Source organism: Canis lupus, chromosome 37, assembly GCF_048164855.1.
Source record: "Canis lupus baileyi chromosome 37, mCanLup2.hap1, whole genome shotgun sequence".
Taxonomy (NCBI): Eukaryota; Metazoa; Chordata; class Mammalia; order Carnivora; family Canidae; genus Canis; species Canis lupus.
This window is the reverse complement of record NC_132874.1, coordinates 315,836-327,927: the sequence shown is the minus strand read 5'-3', so window position 1 is coordinate 327,927 and position 12,092 is coordinate 315,836. Positions and strand designations below refer to the sequence as shown.

Sequence of the window (12,092 nt, the reverse complement as noted above, 5' to 3'; positions counted from 1 at the left end):
CACAAGCCGAGCCCCGGGAGCCGCCCCGGATCCCGGCCCCGCCCTGGACCGCCCACGGCGCCGGGGGCGGGGGCGGGCGGCGGGGGCCAGCACGAGAGCTAGGTGGGGCCGGGGGTGCGGGCGCCGCGCGGAGGAGCAGGTGCTGGGCCTGGGATCCGGGGCGCAGGTGGAGCCGGACGGCCGCACGGCCCGGAGTGCCCTGCGTCGGGGTGAGAGAGAGGCGGAGGCCGGGGCGCTGGGGGAGGGAAGGGGACGGTTTGGTCAGACGGGGGCGGGGATGGGGCGGGGGTGGGGGGCCGAGAGGCTCCCGGGGAGAGGGGAAGCCCAGGGCAGGAGACTCGGACAAAGGACCGGGAGCCAGAGCCGGGAAGGCGGCACCGGAAAGAAATGGGAGCAGTAGAAGAAAACATCAGGGACAAAGACCTCCAGCGGGCTGCAACCAACCTTATCCTTCCTTCTTTCCCAGGGCCTCAGACTCAGTGTTGCTGGTGACGGCCCCGGAGTCCTGGGCACTGCAGGCAGGTGCAGGTTGCAGTTGCAGGTGCGGGCCTCAGTGAGTTCCCGGCTGTGAGGCTCTAAGCGAGGCTCTGTGCGGTGGTGAGGGCTCTGTTTATGTGTGTGTGTAGGGCTGGGAGCGGGGGGCTGTTTGTGTTTGTAGGGCTGTGTGTGTGTGTAGGGGTCTGTGTTCACGGGATCAAAGGTGTATGTGTGCATTCACAGGAAGGAAGGGTGTGTGTGTGTGTGTTCACAGGAGGGGAGGCTGCGTGTGTGTGTGTGTGTGTTCACAGGAGGGAAGGGTGTATGTGTGTTTGCAGCAGAGAAAGTGTGTATGTTCACAGGAGGGAAGATGTGTGTGTGTGTTCACAGGAGGGAACGGTGTGTGCGTGTGTGTTCATGGGTGTGGGTTTGGGATGCTAGGGGGGGGGGTGTTTCCTTACAGGGGAACAAAGCTCTTTCTGGCTGGTCCTGGTAAAGAGGAGGGAAAACGGAAATAGTGTGAGACTGATGGGAGTGGAGGTTCTCAGCTGCCAGCCCTTTCTGTAATAAACGTCTTACAATGAATCCTTTACTGTACGGAGCTGAAATCCAAAGATGATAGGTCCTACTTACAGACATAAGTATGAAAAATCAACGTGCTTCCTTATCTGTATCATCACAGGGCAATGAAAAACAATAATCTGTGATAAAATACCAGGAGCAATATTTTACTGTGTGCGTACTGAGACCCGACTGCCCTGCAGGTTGTAAGGAAGGAGGCAGATGTGTGTACCTGTCCGCAGACGCACAGGCATGGAGCTGACATGGGCATGCTGACACAAGTGCTGACTTAGTGACTCAGCTACCTCCAGCATGTTGCCATCAATGAAGTCATTTGACACAATGCTGAACAACTCTTGGTAGCAAAGTCATTTAACACAGAACTGTAATTGTATTCCTAGAAAGTTCATTGTATATTAATACCATTTTTTAAACAGTATTAATTTCTAGGCTCAGATAATTAAACACAGGTTTTCATGTACATGAATCTCCTAAGGGACATTTGAGATTCTGGATGAGGGACAGTTCATCGTGCAGGCTATGCTTGGAAGAACATCTCATTGCTCTGCCTTATTCATAAATGCCAACATGCCCCCCCCATCACTGTGATTACAAAAGAAAAGCCCACAGCTTTTTAAAAATGTTCCCCAGGGAGTGGTTGAGATCCAGTGAGCTAGGAAATGGGCAGAAGAGAAGCGGAGAGTGGGGCAGGATTTCTAACCAGTCAGAGCATCAGCCACCTGTCCTCTGAGGGACTTGCTGTGCTCTCAGCTGGGAGGACCCACCAGTGTGAGTACATAGAGTACACGTGGTATGCAGTTACCGACACCAGGATGCCACGTGCACTGCTTAGAAAAGAAGCGTGCCTGGCCACCCCGTGTGCACTGCGGTGTGGTCCTGGCCCAGGGCTCAGCATGCCCTCTGCAGGGTGCTCTCTGCGGAGGCACCCTCCCAGAGCCCACAGCTGGGTTCTCCAGTCCTCCTCTTGCATTCTAGCAACTGTCTTCCCTCAAGTCCCTACTTCTAGGCTGTGCTGAGTTGCGGGGGATGGGAGGACAGATCCTCCCTCCAAAAAAGAAGTCCGCGAGTCTAAGAAACGGGAAAGTATTTTGGTGATATTTGCTGCTGTGGTGGTATTAAATCAGAAAGGGAACCACCGCCATGTCCAGCTCACAGAGTATTTGCTGGGTTCCTACACGGGAATGCATCCACTCCGAGGAACAGCTACGAAAACACGCTAAATAGAGCAACTGATGACATTAACGTGGCAAAGTGTGAGAGTTTGAGGCAGAAAAGCAGAACAGGAGATTTGTACAACTTTGATGTGTCTATGTTTAAAAGCTGGAAGAAGATACTTGAGGATGGTAGCTGTAATGGTCTCTGGGGCCATGAATCTTTGGGCTCCTGTTTTGTTGCTGTTGTTATTCAATGTTCTCTCAAATGTCTTACAGGTGTTACCTTTGTAACTACTTCGTAGTTCTTGCTAACTGTCCTCCCCACTTTGAAAGGGATCAATCTTTGGTTCATTTTATTCCCATCCTCCCACTTCCCTTCCCGTCTTCTCCTCACCTTATGCCCAACACTGAGAGTGTAGAGCCCAGAACTTAATAGCTCACATGCCCTGAAAACATATTAACCAAAGTAGCCCAGTTAAGTGCTGGTTGGCTGAGTGCCAGGTGCTTTCGGAGGGCATCCAACTGAATTCTCGCCCAGCCACACAAAGTAGATGTAATGTCCTTAGTATGCAGCCCCCTAAACGGTGATTTGGGGAAACAAACTACAAATCAGAGGTTCCTCCCTCTCCCCCGCCCCCCCCCCACTTTGAAATTGACAGACCCAATATTTGAACTCAAGCCTTGTAGTCTGTTTCCAAATTCTCTCCACTGTGTTCAGAGATTTAGTCTGAAGGCCTGCCTCTGACTTGGCTTCCACCCCCGAGCATCTGTCAGAGGTCAGAGAGCATCGAATAACTGGTGAGGGTGGGTATGTGAGCGGTGGGTGTGCGTGAGGTTGGATATCCGAGCAGTAGGTGTGTGAGGGTGGGCACGTGAGGGTGCTTGTGTGGGGATGGGTGTGTGGGGGTGTGCGCGAGGGTGAGTGCATTCGGGTGCTTGTGCGTGACAGTAGGTGCGTGAGTAGTGGGTGGGTGAGGGTGTGTGTGAGCATGGGTGCGTGAGGGTGGGTGGTCACGTCCTCTTGCATCAGGGTGGACGTCCTGTCTTCAAGAACGGCCTTCTGTCCTGCACAGCTCTTCCAATTTAGGGTCCCGTGTAGGACAAAAGCCTCAAATTCAAACATGGGGTATTTACAGGTCAGGCTTCATCCTGCAGCACCACTAAGAGTCCTGTTGACCCTCCCCTCCTGCTGGCCTGCGGGATCTCCTCGTCCTGGGCTCCGGGGACAGGCTCACAGCATTGCAGAGCCAGAAGAGGGTCAGGGCTAAGGAAGCCTTTCTGCAACAAGTCCATCCTGGGCTCCCCATGCACACTTCTAGTCCAGTTGTACATTCTTGACACTGCTGGCCTTGGGGCTTGGTGCCTAGACCGTGATAGAGTATTTCTAGGAGCCTTTACAGGCATCTATAGGGAAGCCCAGGATGGACTTGAGCAACTCAGAGAAATATAACAGCCACATCCCTAGGCCTGCTCTGGAGCCACCTCCCTACCCAGAAGATGATCTGGGTCATGGGGGAGCATGTCTCACACCTGCTGGGGCCAAGTGCCAGAATACAAAATTGACACCACCTGTTGCTCCTGGAAATGATTTCTCTTCTATAATCTCTATTATAGAAGGGAGCCCTTTATAATAAATAAATGAACACAGTGTAATGAGATGCTACTTAATCTGAACAACAGAAAGGAAAATAGTTACCTAGTTTCTCCCTCCTTGTAAAGGGTATATGAGGTCAGGTTAACAGATTTAGAAAGCATTCCGTCCTCACAGACAAATGTAGTATTTCTATTCCTGGATTCCTGGAACTACAAGAGAATTGGATTTCTAAAGACGTCACAACAAACAAGTGTTATGTTGAGTTAAATATATGTAATTACGTACCTACGAGATATGAATATTCATACCAGCCCAAGAAGGCTATGTATCTTTTTTTTTTTCAAGAAACATATGCATCATAATGCACGTATGCATTTGGGCAGTGAGATGGTAGGGGTTTTGTCTGTTCATTTTGCTGCAACAGATTTCTCTCTCATTATGTCCAGTTCAGGAATCGATAATGATTGTTCATTTATTCAGAGCTCACTAGCACACGATCCAAATAATTCTCAGAGAAAAAAAGTCACACCACCACATTTTTCTATTAGAAACTACAGAAGGCTGAGAACTCCACTATTTGATACATGTGTACAGGGCTAACATCCGAAATAAGCACAACCCTGTCTCTGCAGTAAAATACATGATTATTTTTTAAGATTTATATTTTCATTTGAGAGAGAGAAAGCTTGAGCCAAAGGGGCAGAGGGAGAGGGAGAGGGAATCTCCAGTAGACTTTGCTGAGCGCTCCCCACATGGGACCCATCTCATGTCCCTGAGATCGAGACCTGAGCTGCTCAATCAACTTAGCCACCCAGGCACCCCAAAGCACGTGATTATTAACATTAGGTGCAGTAAATAAAGACCATAAATAGCTTCACATCTGATCATCCCACCAATGAGGTAGAAACAACATTTTTATTTCTGGAGCAGTGTGGGTTTTGGAAAAGGGTGTGTGGAACTGAGTGGACAAATATGAAAATTTATTTATGAATGGATGTTTTAGGAGCCAAGTGAACAAATCTGAGACAACACACTAGAGATTCTATTCATGGAAATACTATAAAAACACTAGGAGGATCCTCATAATGGCCCTATATGGAAATGACAGGGCAAGATGGGCCCCGCCCTATCCAGGGGCCCAGATGGAGGACTCGAATCTGAGCAGAAAGGAAAGCCTCTGCTTTCAGCGATCTAGAGCAAAGAACAGCTGCCGAGTTTTCACTCTTCTCTGTCTTTCCAAGTGTCTCTGATATTCTGAAAGTCAACATGATTCATACACCCTCAGATGCTTTCAGTATTTATTTCACTTAGATCAGCACAGAAACACATTTCCTTGTCTAACTTACAAGCAACTCACTTTACCTGCCTTAATCCTCCCAACCATGTCTCCGCTGCTATCATGGTCCATTTTCAGATGAGAAAGCTGCAGCTCAGATGCTGGACCAACCTGCCCAAACTTACCTGCTCCAGCCCCGATGTCTGGTCCTCCTCCCTCTTGCTCATGGTGCTCCCACCACACTGGCCTGATTGTGTTCTTGGAACTCACCCAGATACTTTCAGCTCAGGGAGTAACAGCCTGGACATGTGCTCTTCAGCCTGCCCATCCTAGGGCACCATCACCTCAGTAACTGCTCAAGTCACCTCCCCAAGGAAGCCTTCCCAGAATTTCTCACACTTACCCAGAGTCCACAGCACAGACTTCACCTTGAATAGCACTCTGCTCAGTGGTAATTTCTTTTTGAAGTACACAACCCTTTCTTTAATGCCTGCCTTCCTAAGCAGACCCTGAGCCCCAAGGGAGCAGGGCCCCCAAGCCAGGTGCCCACAGCCTCCCCACCGCAGCATAGTGCCTTAGAAGCTTAATGAAAGATTAAGCAACAAAACATCTTCTGACTCAACAGTCTTCACTCCGCCTTTAACTCTCCTAGTCCCAAGTCTGTTGACCTCCTGCTGGCCTCATGTTTGTCACAGATCTCTCCTAGCATTGGTGAAGTGAGGTGCCTTCTTCCACAGGCCATACCAGAGACACATTGTCCACCCATCTACATCCTGCATGAGTCCTCCAGGACATTATAGATATAGTCTCTAGCGTGCAAGTTCTCGTCCACGGGGCAGCACTAACAAAGCTCATAGCCTCTGTGCACAGCACATCACCCAGAGGATGGCCTTGGTGCTCTTCAGAAAGTGCCGTACCAGAAGCAGCCTCTCTGGTCCTATCCCAAGATCCTGCTAGGAGGTAGGGGCAAAGCTGGAGAATTTCCAGCTTGTCGAGAGCAGACATGCATCCTGCTGGATAATTACAAGTAGGAGCAGGGAGGAGACAAAGGAGGGACAGACAGGTGGACCAAGAGCCCTCAGACCTCAGGAAAAGGACTGGTGGCCCCATTGTCCCTGGTTGTTGTCAGGCAGACAGCCAGTGACGGAGCTTCCTCCTCTTTCTCCTGCGCTAGATGCCCCAATCCTAGATCTGAGGCCATGCTTGCATTCTCTCCCTTAAACCCAACCCGACTGAAGCCATGGTGGGGAAATTGTCCAATGATACGGGTAACACAGGAAGCAAGTGTCCTTGACTTCTTACCAACATCTTACCAAGGGAATTGGGGTCACATGGCTTCTACTCTTGGGGCCTTAGGAGGAATAATGCAAACTACCTGGCTGTTAATGTTGGCAGCAAAGTGTTCAGAGGGGAGGACAAAACAGCTCAAAGAGCCACAACGAGAAGGGGCTGGGCTCCTACGACCATTCCCCTTGAGGTTAACTCCTGAATGACTTCCTCCCCTGGGCATTGAGGACCGGGAGAGAACAAGAACAGTAGGATAGTCATATCTGCCATCATCGTTGTAAGACAGTTCCATGGGCAATTCTTTGATATAAAGGGAGGTAGCAAACATAGGTGAAAGGGAAGAGGACTTAAAGTAAAACCCAAAATCCTCGAGTCCCATGTGCTGAATGTGCTTGGAGGCAGTAGCTGGTGTGAGCGAGTGGCAGACGCCCCTGCCCTATTGTGGGGACAATCCTCTGTTTGCTCACTTGCTTCCATGCTTATGAGGCTCACATGCATTAAAAGTGCTCTGTCAGCTTGAAACAGACAAATATTAGTACTTAAAATTTTGTTATGGGAGAAAAGTAGATGAAAGAGGAACGATGGCCCAGTCCTCTAAGAGAAAGTCCTCCAAGAAAAGAAGTATCTGTGTGTAATATCACAAAGATAGCAGGCACTCACGGACATGTGTGCTTGACTTAAAAACAGAAACACGGAGCTTTCCCAGTCTCACAGCCCAGAGCGAGGACACTCCCACTGTCCTCTACCTTAACCATCCAGAAAGCCCAGAGCCACAAGCCTCGTCTCTGAGCACCTCCCCAGATGCTCAGATCTGGGCTTGGCTCCTGCACCCTGTCCCAAACTGATCAGGAAGTACCCCAGAAGCCACCTCCCCAAGACATACAGAACACTGCTGAGCCTCTGTGCCCCTCACCCTCCCTCACCATCCGCATTCTTTTCTTTCTTTTTCTTTTCTATTTTTTTTTTTTTTAAGATTACGTTTATTTCAGAGAGCCTGTGCAAGAGCAGGGGGAAGGGCAGAAGGAGAAACAGACTCTCTGCTGGGCAGAGAACCCACACAGGGCTTGATCCCAGGACCTGAGCCAAAGGTAGATGCTTCATCCACTGAGCCACCTAGGCGCCCCTCATCCTCCTCATTCTTAAAGTGGGGATAATAAGATATCCCTCCTGCTGTTGTAGCGAAGAGCTGACATAATCACATGTGGGAACTCTGCAAGCCCACAGAGGCTCCCCAAAACAGGTAGCTCCTTTCTGCTCCTAAATTCACTGTGGGCATAGCTCAGCTCAGACCCCTTACAGGGATCCAGAAGAGATGCCCCGGGGGCCCCTGGCTGGCTCAGTCAGAGAAGCCAGTGAGTGACTCTTGATCTCAGGGTTGTGAATTCGAGTCCCACACTGGAGGTAGAGATGATTTCAATAAATAAACTTAAAAAAAAAAAAAAAAGATATGTGCTAGCCAGGCCTCATGATAGACACAATTGGTGTGTTAAGTGTTCTTCCAGAGAGATTGCAGCTGTCCAAACAAATATGTCTCCCCTTCACGACTGTAAGTACAGCAGCAGACTGTAGTTGAGGCACATCTTCCATATTAATTCACAGAGAGCTTCCCCTATTGCTTTATTATAGCTAAAGACTACTCCACTGGATGGCTATCTCATAGTTTATTCCATCAGTCCATTTGTAATAGGCCCTTTATCCTTATGATATTTTGCAATTACAAACAACACTGCATTGAATAACTGTAAATGTGTCATTTCCCACACATGAAGTTTACCTGTAGAATCACTTCCTGGCAGTAGAATTGAGTAAGTTGTATATGCATTTTTTTTGTGTTGATATCACCAAACTAGAATCAAAAGGGAACTCTTTTTTTGTTTCCTTGTTTTGTTTTTTGAAATTCAATTTGTCAACATATAGTTTAACACCCAGGGCTCATCCCATCAAGTGCCCTCCTCAGTGCCCGTCATCCAGTTACCCCATCACCCCACCCACCTCCCCTTCTGCAACCCTTTGTTTCCCAGAGTTAGGAGTCTCTCATGATTTGTCTCCCTCTAATTTTTCCCACTCAGTTCCCCTCCTTTCCCTTATCATCCCTTTCACTATTTCTTATATTCCCTGTATCAGTGAAACCATATGATGATTGTCCTTTTCTGATTGACTTACTTCACTCAGCATGATACCCTCCAGTTCCATCCACATCGAAGCAAATGGTGGGTATTCGTCCTTTCTGATGGCTGAGTAATATTCCATTGTATATATACCACATCTTCCTTATCCATTCAACTGTTGGAGGACATCGAGGCTCCTTCCACAGTTTGGCTATTGTGGACATTGCTGCTATGAACATTGGGGTGCAGGTGTCCCGGCTTTTCACTACATCTCTATCTTTGGGGTAAATACACAGTACAGTTGCTGGGTTGTAGGGTAGCTCTATTTTTAACTCTTTGAGGAACCTCCACACAGTTTTCCAGAGTGACTGCACCAGTTCACATTCCCACCAACAGTGCAAGAGGGTTCCCAAAAGGGGACTCTTGAGATGCCCGGCTGGCTCAGTCCAAAGAGCATGAGACTCATGATCGAACTTATGGGTTCGAGTCCCTTTTGGGGTGTAGATACTACTTAAAAATAAGTAACCTTAAATATATACGTAATGGAGGGACTCTGACCTGAAAAAGAGAATGTTATCAAAAGGTCTGCTCAGAAAAGTGAAAACAAAAGATTCAGAATGTTTTCATACCGATGTGTTGACATTGTTGGTAAGTGGCTCCTAAGAAAATATTACTGGTTGATATATCCCATAACTATCATTGAAAGTATGACAGGTGTGTAAAGGAAATAAAGTTGGCTCAAGGTTTTTTGTGTTTTGATTTTTGTTTTTGTGAAAAGACATGATGTCAGCCTTCATAGTCTTTACAGTCTGGTAAGGCAGTTTTAAAACTGGAATGCAGAAAGATGGCAAAATAAATCTATGCTGTTTTTATTATATAAAAAACAAAGCATACATATATTTCTTATGGCCAGTAATTAAAATATCAAGTTTCTTTAGTCTGGGGTGGAATTATTCACATGCTTAAGCACTCTGTGGTAACTGGTATAGGAAGTTACAATTTAAAATAGGTTTGATGGGGCCCGGGTGGCTCAGTGGTTTAGTGCTGCCTTCAGCCCAGGGCCTGATCCTGGAGTTCCGGGATCGAGTCCCACATTGGGCTCCCTGCATGGAGCCTGCTTCTCCCTTTGCCTGTGTCTCTGCCTCTCTCTCTCTCTGTCTCTATGAATAAATAAATAAAATCTTAAGAAATAAAATAGGTTTGATGGAGTTGGCAAATTGAATTTAAATTTTAAAATAAATAAATAAATAAATAAATAAATAAATAAATAAACAAACAAACAAACAAACTAAGTAACTAACTAACTAAAAATAATATGTTTGATGGGACGCCTCGATGGCTCAGGAGGTCAAGCATCTGCCTTCAGCTCAGGTCATGATCTTGGGGTCCTGGGATTGAGTCCTGTGTTGGGCTCCCTGCTCGGCAGTTATATGCTTCTCCCTCTGCTCCTCCCCCTGCTTTTGCGCTCTCTCTCTCTCAAATAAATAAATAAAATCTTTAAAACGTTTGATTTATAATAGGAATTGGGGCACCTGGGTGGCCTGGGTGGCTCAGTGGTTGAGCAGTAGTTGCTGTGACCGTTAGATGGCGCCAGTGACCAGCGAGCCTTCCATCCCTCCCTAAATTGAGTATTTTCCCTAAGGAGCTGCTGCTGCTTCTTTTTTTTTTTTTTTTTTTTTTTAAGATTTTATTTATTCGTGAAAGACACACAGAGAGAGGCAGAGACAAGGCAGAGGGAGAAGCAGGCTCCCCGCAGGGAGCCCAATGTGGCACTCCATCCCGGAACTCCAAGATCACACCCTGAGCCAAAGGCAGAGGCTCAACCACTGAGCCATCCAGGCATCCCCCGAAGGAGCTTCCTCAAGTTGGTTGGTTTGGGACTTAAAATTAAAAAAAAAAAAAAAAAAAAAGATTATAAAGACCATATACTCACTGTCAAAATATTTCAAACAGCGTAAGAAACAAAAATGAGATCTCCCGTTTCTGGTAAGCCTGGTTTGAATGCATTAATGATGTGTGACCCTGATAACACTGACTGGGCAGAAAGCCCCACTGGACTGGTTGGGATAACCTGAACACAAAGTCACTGCACCCACGTGTACCCCCACCCACCCCAGACACACACATGTGCACACTCCACTCCACACTCACAGTCTGCAGCCCTGTATCCCCTCTGTCAGTCACTAGCTGGTGAGGCCCTCATGATGGCCAGGCCCTCATCCTACTCCTGGGAGTAGCATTAACAGGTTAACTGAGCAGGCTGGACTCTTGGGGTGTCAGCAGGTCAGTTACTGCATCAGCAGTTTCAAGAAGCATATTAAAAATCTTATACTCGAACATATTAATATAGTTACCCCCACTCTCACAAATACTTTTTCTGGGATAAAGCTGTAACTATGTTTACCTCCTTCATGGGGTGACTGACTTCGTAATACCAACCATTCCTCATGTTGCTGACCACCAAGGGCAGGTGGGAGCCAAATACCTGGCTGGCCAATATGGCTGTCAAACATTCACTCAACAAAAGTCTTTTTTGTTTAGTTCAAGTTGATTGGGCTCAAGTCTTTTTTTTTTTTTTTTTTTTTTAAGATGTACTCATTTATTTGAGAGGGGATGGTGAGGGGCAGAGGGAGAGAGAGAGAGAATCTCAGGCCATTCTGTACTTAGGGTGGAGGCCAAATAGGACTGGATGTCAGGACCGTGAGACCAGGACCTCAACCAAAATCAAGAGTCAGAGGCTTAAACAACTGAATCACTCAAGTGCCCCTGATTTGGCTCGAGTTTTTAAACTCTGGGTCTGGGCTTCCTCATTTGCACTGAAGGATGGTGGAGCAGCCCCCAGGTGGGCGCTGTAGGAGTGCACACACACACAGACCCCACGTGGTGGGTCCCTTTCTGGGAGCAGGAAGGATAATGGTACACACGCAGGGCTTTCCAGGATACAGGAGTCCTGGAAACTGTGGAAGTGTGCAGTGAGGAAGAGGAAGAGAGGGGAGTAGACAGGGCTCCAGTGACCTACCTTTGTGCTGGCCCCTGGAAAGCAGCAAAGCCCACCCAACCATCAGGACAGCTCCTTACAGTCCAGCAGACCCTTGGGTTCCTCAGCAGCACCCAAAGTCCTTCGCCCAGAATTCAGAAACACGACTGTGCGAATGTGCGAGTGAAGAAACTAGTGTGATCTGGGCCCGGCCAAGGTATGAGAGCTGACCTCGAGGGGTTGGGTGCGGGAAGCCCTCCCACAGCCTGGAGCAGGTAGGATACAGGGGCTGGGGTCCCCACTGTCACTCATCCCTTCAGCAGGCTGGTTCTATTCTGCACCTGCCCCTGGGTCTCACTCCTTGTGCACAGACCCTGCACACAGCGCTCTTCTGTCCCCAAGGGGCCACCCCAGGGCCCAGCACCGCATCCCTTAATTCATTCACCCCTCACGGGAGCCCACGAGCCGTTCACAGTTCAAGACACCAGGCTGAAATCTGCACCTGCCCTCTCCATACACCCTCCTCTAGTGAAGACGCAAGGTCCTCCGTGTGCTGGGACAGGATATCCCTGTGCCACAGCTCTAAGGATGCCACCCTTCCTCCAAACAGGTATTTCTGCGGGAAAAGGCTGGAAAT

At 48.3% G+C, this 12,092-nt stretch overlaps 1 long non-coding RNA gene across 1 annotated transcript; it reads left to right on the top strand.

The window, feature by feature from the left end:
• Positions 1-58: 58 nt before the first annotated feature.
• On the top strand, positions 59-9,629 carry LOC140626321 (uncharacterized). Its single transcript, XR_012025513.1, has 3 exons — positions 59-209; positions 467-597; positions 1,160-9,629. It is a non-coding gene; the product is annotated as an uncharacterized lncRNA (long non-coding RNA).
• Positions 9,630-12,092: the final 2,463 nt, after the last annotated feature.